The sequence below is a fragment of the Pipistrellus kuhlii genome, unplaced genomic scaffold (assembly GCF_014108245.1).
Source record: "Pipistrellus kuhlii isolate mPipKuh1 unplaced genomic scaffold, mPipKuh1.p scaffold_m20_p_2, whole genome shotgun sequence".
NCBI lineage: Eukaryota > Metazoa > Chordata > Mammalia > Chiroptera > Vespertilionidae > Pipistrellus > Pipistrellus kuhlii.
In genome coordinates this window covers 117153230-117169745 of record NW_023425515.1, presented here as the reverse complement: position 1 = coordinate 117169745, position 16516 = coordinate 117153230, and the positions used below count along the sequence as shown (strand labels likewise).

At 38.3% G+C, this 16516-nt stretch overlaps 1 pseudogene; it reads right to left on the bottom strand.

The window, feature by feature from the left end:
* Positions 1-13595: 13595 nt before the first annotated feature.
* LOC118723987 lies at positions 13596-14377 on the bottom strand (annotated as a pseudogene).
* Positions 14378-16516: the final 2139 nt, after the last annotated feature.

Genomic DNA, 16516 nt, shown 5'->3' with positions numbered 1-16516 from the left:
ACCCATGTTATTAGTATTTACTAAAAATTTCAAATGAAAGCATGAATCCTGAATACCTAAAACAAAATCTTATATTTCTAGCATTAAATTCCCATAAAAGTGGAGATGGGGTGAATTTTTCAAAGGAACACTTTCCTTATAATATCCATGATTTAGGTGAGCAAGTATTATTGATGTGCATATGATTATAGTCATGAGGATGAAATATTATTTAATGCTACAGACTATTATTTTTCTCTCATGTGTCACCCACAGAGAGGAAGAGATAAAGGCAAAGAAGGAAAGAGGACATGTGATCATTTTGAGGATGCTGCCTAAATTATTTGATTTTTATTCTCAATAGATTCTCATTTGAAATTGATTTTTGTATGTGCTGAAATAGAAATGATCTTAATGTGAAATCACCTAAGTTTCATTTGTGCTCCTCCTGTAGTCCCTAACTCATGATACTTATTCAGCAAGTCTTAGTGTGTGCCCCACACTCAAACTTGCAAGCAAGAGGTAATTTCTGTAAAGATTTTCTTTTTTAAAGCTGTTTTTTACAGCCAGAAACACAAACTATTCATGAAATTATTAACATTCCTATATATGTGCTTATGTGATAATTAAATTTTTATGATGGAATATGATCATTTGACCATGTACAAAAATTCATTTTAAGAAAATAATCCTGCCAAAACCAGTTTGGCTCAGTGGATAGGGTGTTGGTCTGCAGACTGAAAGGTCCCAGGTTCGATTTCGGTCAAGGGCATGTACATTGGTTGTGGGCACATCCCCTGTAGGGGGTGTGCAGGAGGCAGCTGGTCAACTGTTCTCTCTCATCGATGTTTCTGGCTCTCTATCCCTCTCCCTTCATTTCTGTAAAAAATCAAGAAAATATATTTTAAATAAAGAAAGAAAATAATCCTGACTATGTTTCTGGCTTTCTATCCCTCTCCCTTCCTCTCTGTAAAAAATCAATAAAATTTATTTTTTAAAAAGAAAGAAAATAATCCTGACTATGTAGATTAGATAGCAAGATGACTCTATCACAGTCATCTAATATTCTTCCCTAAATCCCTTTGAAATAATTAACAAAAACCTGCATGACCATTGGAAACTGGAGAAGGGCACTGCTGACTTTGCTTAACATTTGAGGATTTTATGGTAGAGGTGGTGAGATAGGCCCAGATAGATGAGAGTCATCCATGCCATTCCTCCTGTGCCGAGCAATGTTTCTGAGCATGCATGGAGGAAATCCTCACAGACCTTGGCTAGCATCCAAGCACTCAGAGAAGTGAGGGGTGGAGACTCGCATAACCTGTTTGGCATAATTTGGGCCCCACCGCGTAAGTTCTATTATAAGATGGTAAATGGATACCAACTCACATGTAAACTCCAGTTGATTTATGTTGACTGCCTGGTTATGTTGAGAAGAATTGAATGTTGTGACTGGGCTAAGCAAGAAAGTTGCCAGCTAAAACACAGAATGCACAATTAAATTTGGATTTCAGCTAACCAATAAAGAATTTGTTAATAAATTATGTCTCAAATTTTACATAGGACATACTAAGCAGCTTGTATTTTTATTTGCCAAATCTGGCAACCATGTAACCACAAAGAACGCACTAACATTGGTTTTGTCTGTCACAATTACTGAAAAGAAAAATGTCAGCTCAGCAGTCCTGAGGAGATGCGGGGTGTTTTCATGCACAGCGTCCCAGTCACATATAGAAACAACGGTACTGCCTGCTAGGACTGCTGATGATGCTTTTCTCCAACCACCTCGTTCTCAGGACAGTTCAACTGATGATGCAAATTTACCTTAGGAAGAACACTCACTCTCCCTATTGACCTGGACCTGAAAAATTAGTAATAGGGACACAAAGAAATCTCTCAAAAAAACCCATCTTCACTTTAACTTGACTGTAAGTCAATATGGATAGCAAGAACTTGCTTCTGAAAGCTTTTGTAAATAAAAATCCTAGAAAAAGTAAAGCGTTTCTTTTATGTTAAACCATATAAAATAGCCATGTTTAAAAAATTTTAACTGGCTGGAATAGTAGCAATGTCAAATGCTTCAACCTAATGTGAGGAAAAGTGATGAAGGAGCAAGGCGAATGCTTCCCTCTGAAACAGATTTGCCTCAAGAAACAGTTGGAAAAAAAGTTCAATGATTCTGGCTGTGTTATCAATATATCTTAAAAGAAATCTGCATATATGAATCCAAAAAAAGTAGTCATGAAGTTTTAAAATCCAAGTGGTATTTATAGAGATGAAAAACACAAGTATGTAATAAAAACCATAATGTATGCAATGAATAGTAAATTGGATACTGAAAATATAAAATTTCTGAAGTGGAAAAGAAAAAAAGAATTTTTCCTAAAATGAGGGCAGAAAGTATGAAGATAAAAATGAGAGAGAGCCCTAGTCAGTTTGGCTCAGGGGATAGAGCATCAGCCTATGGACTGAAGGGTCCCAGGTTTCATTCCAGTTAAGGGCACATGCCAGGGTTGTGGGCATGATTCCCAGTGGGGGTCATGAAGGAAGCAGCTAATTAATGATTCTCTCTCATCACTGATGTTTATATCTCTCACTCTCAGAAGTCAATAAAAATATATATTTTTTAAAAAAAATGAGAGAAGAAAGAATAAAAGGTGAGATGTGCAGAACATAATTAGGAGTTTACATTTATCCAGTTTCAGAGGGAGAGAGTGCTATTGATGAACGCAAAGCAATGTCTGAAGAAAGGAAAATTTTCCTGAACACCAGCACCTACAGATGAGAAGGGCTCGCCATATACTGATGACTGCCCTGGTCTATTATGATACACACAATGATGTTGGAAGATGCATTCGTGTCTCTGTCAGTCCTGCTAACTGAGTGAAAACTCATCATAGAAAAATGGAAATATGTAGGTTATGGTAAATAAGAAATGGCAATGTATATTTTAATACCCCTAATATTAAAACTAATTAATATTAGGGACACATCCAACTTACACAAATATGTACATACAACATAATAAAAATATCAGAAGTACTTGACAGGGAAACTATATATACTAATAAAAGGGTAATATGCTAATTAGAGTGGATGTTCGGCTGTAAGGCCCGGCCTAAGGCAGCCTTGGGCTCAGGCAGCCTTGAGTCCCAGCAGCTATGAAGCCTGGGGCTCATGGCAGCTGTGGACCCAGGCAGCTGTTAGGCCCAGGGCTCAGGCAGCCGTGAGCCCTGGCAGCTTCAAGATCCAGGGCGTAGGCCTCACAGCTGCTGTGGCTGGCAGTGGCAGCTGTGGCAGCAGCAGCAGGGTGATGGGGGTGACACCTTTCCCTGATCAGTCTAGTCTCCTCCTGCAGAGAAAGGCCAAACTGCAGCTTAGGCCCACTTCCCATCAGTAGGACATTCCCTGTGGGCTCCTGGACTGTGAGAGGGGGCAGGCTGGGCTGAGGGAACCCACCTCCAGTGCACAAATTTGCGTGCACTAGGCCTCTAGTTATAATATTAAAGCACTAATAATTAAATAATTAATTAACAGCAATTTTATATAATAAAAGCTTAATATGCTAAGTGTCTGACTATTAGACTGTTTGACGAGTTGCTATGACACACACTGACCACCAGGGCACAGATGCACCAACTGGTAGGTTAGCTTGCTGCTGGGATCTGGCCAATCAGGACAGGGTGAGATGGGCCAGACATACCTTGGAGCCCGTCCTCAGTCTCTCCCTGGCCCCAATTGTGCTCCACTGGGTCCCTTGGCCTGGCCTGCACCCTCTCACAATCCAGGACCCCTCAGGAGATGTAAGAGAGCCAGTTTGGCCCAATCCCTGCAGGCCAGGCTGAGACACCCTACTGGTGCACGAATCCATCCACTAGGCCTCTAGTTACATAATAATAATCTAAATCTAGACTTGCAGATTATATCAAGGAAACAAAAGATAGAAGGAAATAATAAATAGAATGTAATACTAATAAAACAGAAAACACAAATAGGCTATATGTAAAACTAAAATACAGGGAGACAGAACTAGAGAGAGAATTTGTTCTAAAGAAGACTTAAAGAAAAAGAAATAGAAAAAAAAAAAAGCAAAGGGAAAACTTTGTAGAAGAATAAATGGCTTTAACTACATATTAAGCCTCAGAACCCAATTTTGTGAAACTTTCAAGCCATAGATCTAAGGTACAAGAGTATGGCTAAGTCAAAAATGAAAATAACAGGCAACAGTCTTGGGTTAACACAATCAAAATAAATATAGGCACATGCACATGTAGGCACACATAGTAGGGAAGATGCATACCAGGCATTAATAGTGCTTATCTCAAGGTGCAGTTTAATGTGAGCTTTTATTTTTTCAACATTTTCCTTTTTAAAATATGTTTTTTATTGATTTCAAAGAGTAAGGGAGAGAAAGAGAGAAATAGGGAGAGGGAGAGAGAGATAGAAACATAAATAAAGAGAGAATCATGGGTCAGCTGCTTCCTGCATGTCCCCAACTGGGGATTTGAGCCCATAACTTAGACATGTGCCCTGACTAGTTCATAGTTAATCATCTATGTTCACTCATAGATGATTAACCACTGAGCCATGCCAGCTGGGCAACATTTTATTTTATTTACTTTCTGATATTTGCTAATTATTCACAGTGACAAGTTTTGCTTTTGTTATTCAAAAATTTTATAATTAACTTTTACTTAAAAATTAATGAATTTAAAGAATAAGAATAAACCAGATACAAACTTGCTCCATTTATAATGAGGTATTACTATTTTTAATGTTTAGAAATCAATCAGAAAAAGATAGATGGCTCCTTAAAAATGTGGACAAGGGACACAAATAGTTAACAAATTCAAATTAGTCTATGTGTTATGATTCCATTTTTTTATTTTCTGGTTGACAATATACCCTTTCCAAAGAGATACTATTCTTGGAGTTTCAGTGTGGTCATGCATTGTTTTATATCTCTCTTAGATGACAACTCCTAAGCCCTGGGCTGACTCAAGTTCCCAATTGTCCACACACCAAAGAGAATGTAGAAGCAATGGAAAGGGACCTGGGAGCCTCTTAGGCATGGAAGACCCCACATGACTTACTTTTCTGTATTCATATGCATGGGCTGCCTTTCTCCATAGAAAATGGCATTAAAAAAAAAATCCAAACCCACTACCAGGAATTCCAAGTTCAGATTAAGACATTTTAAAAAATATTTTTACAAATAGCTCAGTGAGGGCCCCACATCTATCTAGAACTACAGATCTGTCTCTTTCCAAAGGATTTACCAGCACAGATGGCAAGTAAACTAAAGATAGATGCAATCTTAGTCCTAAAGAAAGACATGTGATGTCTGCAGTAGGCATTACCAGAATCAATCCTGCAGTCCTCAAAGCTTCTGCAGATCCTTCAGGTGGAGGACAGATGTGAGCAAAAATCACAAGCACAGATTCTTTCAACTGTAGACTTGTTTGCTATTTCTGTGTAAAATCTTAATATGCAGCAAGGATGGTTATTCATGATCAAATGCTGACACTTTACCCTATGCTGATAGTCAACTTGAGTTCAGAAGTCCACAAATGCACCCCACCAGGAGTGGGGGGGGGCAGCATTTGGTTAGCAGCAGAGTGGGGCTCAGCAGTAAGTACTGGATTTCAGGGTTCAGAGAAAGCCTGTAGACAATTCCACAAAACAAGTAATCTACCAAAAACAGAAACAAACAGAAACAGGATGAACTTACACTTATGTAGCTATTTTGTTTTTAAATCATCACCCAAGGATGTGTTTTATATCGATTTGAGAAAGAAGAGAAGAGGAGAGATGAGAGAGAGAGAGAGAGAGAGAGAGAGAGAGAGAGAGAGAGAGAGAGAGAGAGAGAGAGAGAGAGAGAGAGAGAGAGAGAGAGAGACTGATGGGGGGACTGCCCTGGGCATGTGCCCTGGCCAAGAATCAAACCTGTGGCCTTTTGAGGTACAGAATGATGTCCCAATCAACTGAACTACTTGGCCAGGGCTATAGAGTATTTTACAATTTATAAAGTGTTTCACAGTGGTCTTCCTTCAGCTCCATCAGTTCTTGTGGAGTATGTTGAATTGAGAGTGTTCATTTCCAATTCACAGATAAGGAAATTTACTCAAGGGGTTATAGTCAGTAAATGTTGGAACTTAAACTTCTTTCTGAGACATGAAAGTCATCATTCTCTTGCTGATTTATCTCTCCAACTGGATGGTACTGAAATTACACATTAGGACTCCATCCCGTTAGTAGGAGCCTGTGCAATTTAAATTCTTCTGCTGATTCCTGTCTGATTACAGAGGTATAGAATAACAGAAAAATGAAGGCATTGGGGGCTTTAGCTCAAATAGCCTACCACATTGTAAGATTTCTTTTTAGTTTTGTGTTTTATCTTTATAGTTTTGCATACTTTCCAATTCCAATTTATAAAGCCATGCTTGTTTTAATAAACAAATCAATATTTCATTCAAGAAGATGCTCCATATATTCCCAGAGACTGCATATTCTGGCAGATCAAGTGCACCCCTCAGATCAATGATACCCTAATGTGAGATGCTCAGGCACTCTTTCTTGTAAATACTCTATTTTCTCTTTGTGGGAAAATATACTGAGATAAAAGGAGGTGATGGTGAATTAATTTCCATAATTGTTGCTAAGACAGGTTTTGACAGGTGTCAGTAGGTACTGACACAGTTTTCTCTGGAGAAAAGGAGAGAAGGTGCAATTTGGGGGTTGGGGAAAGTTGGGAAAGCATAGCAGGTAAATTGGGGGCATGATAATGAATGTTGCCTTTTTACAATTTTATCTAAAGCCAACCCTGAACTTACATCTCTGATAAGCATGGCTCAAGAGAAAGGCATTTCTAAACCTTGATTCATGTAAAATTGACTTTACTGATAAACTAAAGAAAGCTGGGAAAAAAAATGATATCCTGAAGCATTTAAAGGAAATTCTAATTCAGGATACATAGAAGCAGTGTGCTGTTATCTGTAGTAATAGATATAAGGGGCAGGCATAAATTATAACTTATATTGTAACTATTCCCTTGACTTAGGTTGTTCATTGGTAAGATATTTAAAATAATCATGACAACAAAAACAAATAAAAAACAAACTAGACTTCTGCAGTATAAAGGCTCTTTGAAAAATTACAATTTCTGTATTAGAAGCCTATAAGAAACTTCATTTTATTTTAGGGATTTATTTTTTCTTGTTGATACTATAGGATTAGCATGATTACATTATTTTATAATTACATATGGCTCCTCATAATTGGGTTTTTAAGTACTAAAAATATTAGTTTTTGAAAATTGAACATAACATTTTTTTTTCTGATAAAGGTGATCTGGGGCAAAAATAATGCTGTAATTATTGTAATGATACACTATTCCTTTTGCTCTGCAGAAATTTCCTTTCCTCTTCTAATTCCACCCGGGAGTCCACAGGACAATGGCAGCTCCTCAAATGCAGGCCGGTCTGAAGATTCATCCTAAGATGTGCCTGGTTTATGAAGGGTCAGGCAGGACTCAGAATATCTTGGATACTAGCTGGCATCCTCCAGTCCCATGGTCTCTTGTTATGTTCCTCCCAATGACAAAAATGGCATCTATGGCATAGGTCTAAGGTCTTGCTGTTGATCCTTGCCCATGGTGTCTACCCTGAGCCCTAAAGTTGTCTTTCCCACTGGTGCTAGTGCCTGACACCAGAGGCACTGCCTCTGTTTCCGCTCCTGTTGACTGGTTCCAATACTGCTGATGTTTCCGCTTCAAGTTTAAGGGCTATTTTGCTGCAATAGTTCTGGAGGGTTTCATGGCTCTTTTCATTTTAGTCCCTTTGTTCTAAGGAAGAACATGAGTCAAAATTCTGTCTGGGAATTAAGGATGAGCTGTCTTTCCTGGGTGTTTCACCTGTAGGAGGTATAGAGGTTTATTCAAGAACAAGGAGCATCCTTTATTTCCCATCCTAATGATCTTCACACTTTATGGTAATTATTTGCCTAATGTCTGTTTTACTGTTGGACTCTAAATATGTTCTATGAATGAAATAGCAATAGTAACAACAGAGAGGCAACTAGAATTTATGTGCTCTACTGGGCACATGTGTCATATTAGTAACTCATTCAATCTTTAGATCAAAACTCAATGAGGTGGGCTGATAATTATTCCCATTTTGCAGATGACAAAACTGAGGCAAAGAGAGATTCAATAACTTAGCCCAGGTCATAGAGTTAGTTATTAGGAGAGCTAGGATTAGGATTCTCATTTTAATTAAATGTAAAGTTGGTTTTTCAATTGAAACCTTAACCTTTGCAGAATAAAACCATATTATTTTTTAGTTTCTTATAATTTCAAATAATAAGTGAGGGAAAATGTTCACACATGGAGATTAATTAATTAAAAAGTTGCTTTAATTCAAACCCTAGTTTTCTATTTATAACTTTTCATTCACTATAGCTTGACTGAATTAAATATATAAGTATTTAGTGTAAGAGTGTGTGTGTGTGTGTGTGTGTGTGTGTGTTTAAAAATTTCCATATCCTGCAAGTCCATCACAAGTGACCTCTTGTGGCCAACATCTCCCTATTATTGTCACAGTAGTAATCATTGCAGGCTGTCTTATGCAGCATGCTTACAGCAATCGTTTATTGTTACACTACAAAATCACTGCTACATTTTTCAAAATTAATTCAGCAGTCATTTGACAAGACCCCACTAGGCTCAAGACACTGTTGTCAGACACTGCCTTGCACAAGACACCACCTGCAATGCAAGGATCTGTGTAGTTTAAGCAACATACTCCCAAACTCTGTTGGTCGTGTTACCATTGTCAGGATGTAGGAAGCAGACTCATCCTCAAATGATTTCTTGGAGCATTTGCCTGTAGTCATTAAGAGGTTAAAATTTCTTCTCATCTCAGTCAAGTCAAGCAGTTTCTTCTTCTTCAATTTCTTAAGGTGTGAAATAATTTAATACTGGTCCCTATCTTCCAGTCTCTCTGCTGGGGTTCTGAATTCAGATAATATTTGTAAGTCACTTTGTTCTCAGATGAAAAGTCACACTTAGAAAGGTAAATATTGCACATCTGACTGCATTAGGGGCAAATGTTGTTATTGACCAGGCTTCCCTCTGCCTTCACATGCCATGTACTAAAAGCATCTATATTAATAAAAGGGTAATATGCTAACCCAGGCCGGTAGGGAAGGAGAGTTAGGGTTGACCAGGCCAGCAGGGGATTGGGTGGGGGGCTGTTAGGGGCAACCAGGCCAGCAGGATGGGGGCAGTTAGGAGTGACCAGGCCAACAGAGGAGGGCAGTTAGGGATAACCAGGCCAGTAAGCAGAAGCAGTTAAGGGTGATCAAACCAGCAAGGGAGGGCAGTTAGGGGTGATCAGGCCAGAAGGCAAAGGCAGTTAGAGTTGATCAGGCAGGCAAGGGAGCAGTTAGGGGAACCAGGCTGGCAGGCAGGCAGGTGAGCAGTATGGAGCCAGCAGATCCAGATTGTGAGAGGGATGTCCAAGGTTGGAGAGGGTGCAGGCCAGGCTAGGAGCATCCCCACTCCCCACCATGCATAAATTTTGTTCACTGGGCCTCTAGTATGCAATAAAGAGAAAGCCTTTTTTCAAGCTTAAGTACAAAAGAATAAAGCAACCATTGTGCCTAAGGGGATCTGAAGTAAACCAGTGTTTAGTCTTCCAAATCATTTGAGAAGTTATCAGATCATGATTCATGATAGTCCATTAACTTGCTTTGGTCAAATTGTAGTCATAACTTTCATTATATGCAAATGTTTCTCCTTTTTCTGGTCTCTTAAACTAGAGGTTAAAAGAATCAATATGACCACTGTCTGACAGCTCTTTGTGTTTTAATGGCCTACAGTCACAAGGCCAACATATCCCTAAATTGTTATTTGCCTTTGAGAAGACAACAAATTTTTATTGTGAACTGTATATTAATTATCAGTAGTGGAATATGTTCCTGAGATACATAGATAAATAAGACAATGAATGACTTTATTTATGAAATACATAGATGTCAACTGAATGATTAAACAACTTCAATTATCTTAATAGTCAGCCAATATTAACTGCAGTGTAATAAGTGGCCTTTCAATGGTAATTATTACAAGTTTAAACCTATCTACAATGCTTTGCATGGTGTTTGGTATATAGAATGTGTTCAACAAATGCTAACTTCTTTGATTTCTTCTTAAAAAATGGGACCTTCACCGTGATTTTCCTGAGTAAACTTTGTGGTCCTTTTTATCACTCTATACCCAACCCAGCAGAGTTTCTATCAGCAGATGGGTGGCCCATAATATTGTAGATTGAGTAAGCCTATCACAGAGAGGTAAACTAGCATTTGAATTTTTTTCTAGCACAGCTTAGAGTGAGAATCTAATAAGTAAGATAAAACACAGGAAAGCAAAATACATTAACATTTTGTTGTTGTTCTGAGACATCTTTTATGTATTTTTTTTTTTGGCAATTGTTTCATTTACCAAATATCTACTAGTAAACATGGTGTACAAAGCATTGTGGGAGGCAAAAATAAAACAAACACATTAAGGGCTGAAAGCAATGGTAGTCATGACAAGTCATATACTCAAATAATTATAATTTAGTGAGGATATAGCAAACAAAAGTGATGTAAGTATTCAGAATAAGAAGTTACATCACCATGTGGATATTGTGAGGTACTCTTCAAAGAGAGGTTGAGGTTGACTTTGAAAGAAGATGTGTTTTCAACAGAGATAAATGAGAGTCAAGGAGCTAGTGGGGAGCTAATGTGATAGAATGAGGAAATACATGGAAGCAGGAAAACTTCAGTCATCTTTTGGATCAAAGAGTAGTGCAATTCATATGGAGCATAGATGACATTTTAGGAGCAATAGGAGATACAGATGGGAAGATAGATTAGAAACTGATGATGCACAACCTTGAATATTTGTATGAAGAGTTTCAAGTTTATTCTGTAGAAAAAGGTTCTCAGATGTTAGCATGCTTCAGAATTACCTGGAGGGCTTGTTAAAACACACATTACTAGGCCTCAACCTCAGAGTGTCAGATTTATATGTTGGAGGTGGGGACTGAGAAACTGTATTTCTAACAAGCATTGCAGGAGACAAAGCAGTGTCATTGAAGATTGGAAGCCTCTCCTCAGAGCAGTGGGAAATTTGGTAGCAGGAAGTATAATGGGTTGGAGGAAGGAGACACTGGATTAGAGGAGACAAGTTCTAGTCCCAGTGTGAGTAAAGGAGGTCTAAACTAGGGTGGGGGGAATCATGAAAAGGACAAAATAGACATAAGATATGCCATGAGAGTAAAATTCACCCAAGGTAACAGAGAAAAATAGTGTACTATCATGGGATAGTATTTCCAGTCTCTCTCTCTCTCTCTCTCTCTCTCTCTCTCTCTCTCTCTCTCTCTCTCTCCCTCCCTCCCCTACCCTCTCTCTTTCTTCCTCTCTCTGTCATATTCATTGATCCAATCATTGTCACTATCCAAATTATTTAGTTGCATTACCTTATAGAAGGCCACTGCATACCTTTGGGTTTATTTTTTGAACTTTAAATTGAGAGAATTGAACAATATCCATAGTTTTTATCCATTTTATTTTTTTAAAGAAACCATACATTTCTTTAAAATTGGACCAGGCATCAGTGCATCTCCTTAGAACTCAAGGGGCTTCTGAAAACAGAGTTTGGAAACCACTGCAATCTCTGTCTTGTTCACTCTAGCATAAAATGCTTTCTGAATTATAATTGCAAATTAATTGAATACTTACCCCCTCCCCCTCCAAAAAGACATATGTTTAGTGGAAGCCAGAAATAAAGCTCTGGAAAAAGCATACCCAGTTGGTTAATTATAAAATAAGCATATTTCAGCATATCCTAAAATAGATATTGCTTTGGTGTTATTTATAACAATGAAGACCTAGAAAGAAAGGGCGAACAGTGCAGATCAGAGCCACACTGATAGTTAATTCTCAAAAGGTTAGGGAACGGATTACTAGCTCATCTATCCTTATTCAGAGAATTAGGCTGAACTACCATGTTTCCCTGAAAATAAGACATCCTTTGAAAATAAGACCTACTTACAGGTTTCCTTCTGAGTGAAATATAAGGCATCCCCCCTAAAGAAGGCCCCCCTAGTCTAAACATGAGAGATTTATCCACTGATTCTGAAAGAAATGGAGTCACAAGAAATTCACCAGGAAATTCAGGAATTGGATTGTTATGATGATATTCCAGAAGGTGATGAGATGATTGTCATTGAATAAATGAGTAAATTCTTGATACTGTAGGATTCACAGTTTGTCTGGTTTGTGTTGACAACTACCGTACTACCATACCATATACAGGTAATAAATTTCCTTTATTTTCATTTAACAATAAATGTGTACCATATTCTTCTTCATGGAAAAATAAGATATCCCCTGAAAATAAGACCTAGCACATCTTTGGGAGCAAAAATTAATATAAGACACTGTCTTATTTTCAGGGAAACAGGGTAGGTTTCATGTTTTTAAATGAAGGTTTTGATTATATTTTAAACTTAACTTTGAAAACAGCATTCTGGATTTAAAGACCTCAAACTAAAAGATGAGTCTCTTACAATTGCATACATTTATGTTTTGATTAGCAATTGAACAGATTTGCTTTTATTTATACCATTACTGCTTCTTGATATAATCTAGCCTTTTGTCTTCCAAAAGAAATACTCTAAAATTAGTGTAATGCATGTCTGTATTTATGGTTCAGAGAAAGTACCCCTCTCTTGGGCACACTGACAACACTAAGAAAATTAAATGCCCAAGAAAGAAATTACCAAACATAATTTAATTGCCTCTAACAACAAAGCTGAATTTGGGTGCCGACAGTCTCTTTTAGAACCATAGGTCTTTTTATTATGAAAAAAGTACTTTAGCAATACAAGTTTTAACAGAAGCAATAGATGCGTGGGAGAAAATTGCAAACAGGGACAGGCATAACGTTTTATTATAGGTGGATTTTTCCCTTTCCCCCTACATAATGTCAAATCTGTATGAACTTAATTGCAGTACATTACTTTTTTTTGGAGATTTCCATAACTTGTAAAACCCACCTGGTTGCTAATGTTAGTTCCCTTTTTTAAAAAGAACAATTGTTCAGAGTTTGTGAGCCTTATTTGAAAATGTTCAAATCTGCTGGGTTCGAATGGGGTCAACTGAAACTTGGTCCTAAACTTTGGCCAGAGAGATCATCTCAGACAGGTTCTTGCATCACAGAAGAATTCTCAGAAATACAGAATTATTTATAATTTTCAAAAGAATGTAAGGATAACAATAAATATTAGACAAAGGAATTTGAGGGAGTATTATTATTATTTTATTATTATTATTATTATTATTATTGGACAGATTCAATCAGTTTTAATTGAAAAAATGGAACATGTGTTACATAAGGATCTTCTAAGTTAGAGATGTTATACCTACCTGGGCATTACAGAACATACACAAACCTTCCACAGGTAGATAGTAGATAATATTGATAAAGGAGTTGAGGAACAACTTAGAAACTGTATACATACAAAGAGAGAATCAGGAGACAGGGAATGCTTCCGAAGGCAAGAACCTTAAAAATTGTCTTGGACAGTTTCAATTGTATCAATGTCATGTTCCTGGTTCAATTTCTTGAACTCTGCCACTTAGAAAATGTGCTCAAGATATGTTTGACATCTTGGTGGTCCTTGGTAGTTTATTGGCTATCCAAGAACATCAGCATCCTTTCTGGCCTGGAATTCCAGGTCCTCTGAGGTATACCTATTGGTAATCTGAGCAAGCCCTGCCTTCTCAGAGGAGAAGGTCTCATCTAAGTCACAGAGCTCCAGCAGAGGAGGTGACAATTCCTTGACACTGGGATGGAAAACCACTGAGGTTGGATGAACTGGAGAGGATCATGTTTCACATTTAGTTGTTTATGTGCCTTGAGGACCTTGGGGAGGGAAGTGGTATCCAGCAGGAAAGTGGACAGGGTGAAGAGGGTGGTGATGTCCCAGGGGTTCACTTCACCACCCTGGAGACCCACCCGAAGACGCTCCGACAGGGTGGCTATGCCAGGCAGAATCATGGAGTCAGATACCTCTGGGTCCTCAACTTCAGTCTAGTTTAGGAAGATGTCTTCTGTTGTGAGCCACTGGAAAACAACATCCATGCTTTGGCTGTTTTCTTCTTTTCCAAATATTGGTCACTAAACATGTGACATGAGTCCAGAACTGCCAGCTTCCCACTGTGGTTCTTTGAGTGATAGAAGGCTAGATGAGTCTGTTAAGTGGGAAACAGAACAGCCACTAGCTGCTATCATGACACTTCAGGTGGCACTGAGTGGACATACAAAGCTGAGTGCCTGGCCTATTTCTCTGCTCCCTTCAATGTTCCAAGCACAACTGGATTCCCCACCCTCTCCTAGTATCACAAGGATGTAGCACTGAGTCAAGGTATTTCTTCAGGACCTCACTCTCTCCTGCAGTAATATTTTCCTTTTGGTCCATCTGAAATCCACAGATTCAGCACAATTAACTTCTCAGATGTAATTCTCTTTTAAGCTCTGAATCTTCCAAAGGCCCCTGGAATCTCTTCTGCATGTATTTGTAGCCATTGTTGGCAGTAAACATTTCCTTTCTGTATGTATTGAAAAGAATGGTATTCCGAAGCTCTTTATTCATGATTACCTGAGGTACCATCCTCACCAGCCACATCCCAGCAGGAGCTACAAAGACATCTGCAGATTCCTCCTCTTTGTATGGGGTTTGGAAGATGAGGCCCAGCTGTGAAGCCAGGTTGCTGCTGCTGCTGCTGCCTGGCAGTGGGCCTTCTTTTGGAATCTCTGACCCAGCTGCAGTTTGTTTTAGGCAAAAGGACAGGCCATTCATATGCAAAAGCCTATGTGCATAGCTTGGGTGTGTTTGTAAATTGGGTGGAGCAGGGTCTCTGGGAATCACCAGGGTGGAGCAAACAGCAATGGCTGCCCTGAACCAGAGAAGTTCCAAGTTTTCAGTGTCCTGGGCCCCAGGCAGGAACAATGATCGCTGCGAGCACCTCTAAGAGAAAGCTGCCCTCGAGTTCCTAGAGTTCCAATGCCAGACAGTCCAGCTTTGTATGTGCCTGGGTCCCCTAGAGTCTCACCCAGAACTGGAGTTTAGAGCAAGTGGGAGCTTGTATCTCTCTCCCTATTAAAAGAGCAGCACATCCAGGTGCCAGCACTTTCTGTGCCTCTGCACCTATTACCAGTCTCACTGCACTTTCTTCACCTCTCTAGTTGTGGAACTTCCACTCAGCCAGCTTTTCCAAGGTTCTGGGTGGTAGTTGTTTTGCCCTTTAGTTGTGGTTTTGATATAGTTGTGAGAGGCAGCAAGTATAGGTGATTACCTATGCTGCCATCTTGGTTTCTCTGAACCATTTTTTATTATATTCTGAAATATGTTGTAGACATTTAAGATTCTGTAATGTGTGCCTGTTCTAGAAGGGCCTTTTGAAAATGTATCTGAGATGTGATAGACTACATTAGAGCAGTTTCGGTTTAAGATGATGTATATTATATTCATAAAATCTCTATAATCTGGTTTCCCTACCTTAATATTTGATTTATTCTAAATCCCAGCCCTGTTCTACTTGTGTTCTCAACAAAATATTCTGCCATTATATCTTCTGTAGCTCAACATTCCTAATGCTCTTAATTATGGCTGAAATTTTAATGGTTAAAGATGTATCTAGGTAATTTTTGTATATTGTCTCTTTTTCCTATGCACTGATATTAGATGTAGATTTTTCTACCCATTTTACAATAAAGAAGTTTAGATTAAATAAGAAATTTCCAATGCCACTCAGCTGGGAAATTGTTGGTTGGGGATCCAATTTGTCTATCAGCAAGGCCTGTGCCTTTCCCTACTGCTTCCTTGGTTCAAGGGCACTGTAAACTCTGCTGCAGTGGAAGGAAATGCCAGAGTTTATACTATTGTCAAGGTAAGTCACATATGTAATTTTATATTAGTCAGCTTGATAAGCTGTAAACAGCCTCATAGATACTTCCTGTTGTTTCAATGGTAAATCTTGATTTACTGGTTTGTAATTTTCCTGGCCCATCCTATTGCTCATTTATACAGGAGGTCACATTTTAGCTACACCACTAAATCCCTTTTGGTGAAACAGGGAATCATGTCACTTTTAGCTTGATTTATGCAAGCTTGGCTTGAAAAACTTGGGTGAATGGCTGTATTTTCTTTGTTTAGGCTATCTTTGGTTGAAATGGTAGGAAGAGAAGTTTAAAAAACAAAACACAGAAATAGAATAAGAAAGCCATTATGTTTGGTTTATTTTTTCAAGTTGATCATTTGAGGCTAATAGTGTATAGATTAAGAATTTTAATGACCAAAACCTAGAAATATGTGTTGTGCTATTTTGAGTCTGTGTCATTAAAATACAAGATTGCTAGAGGTACAAAAAAGAAAGTTTCTGTTGTTTAAAATAGCATATAATATTGATCTTTTCAAAGTTGCTC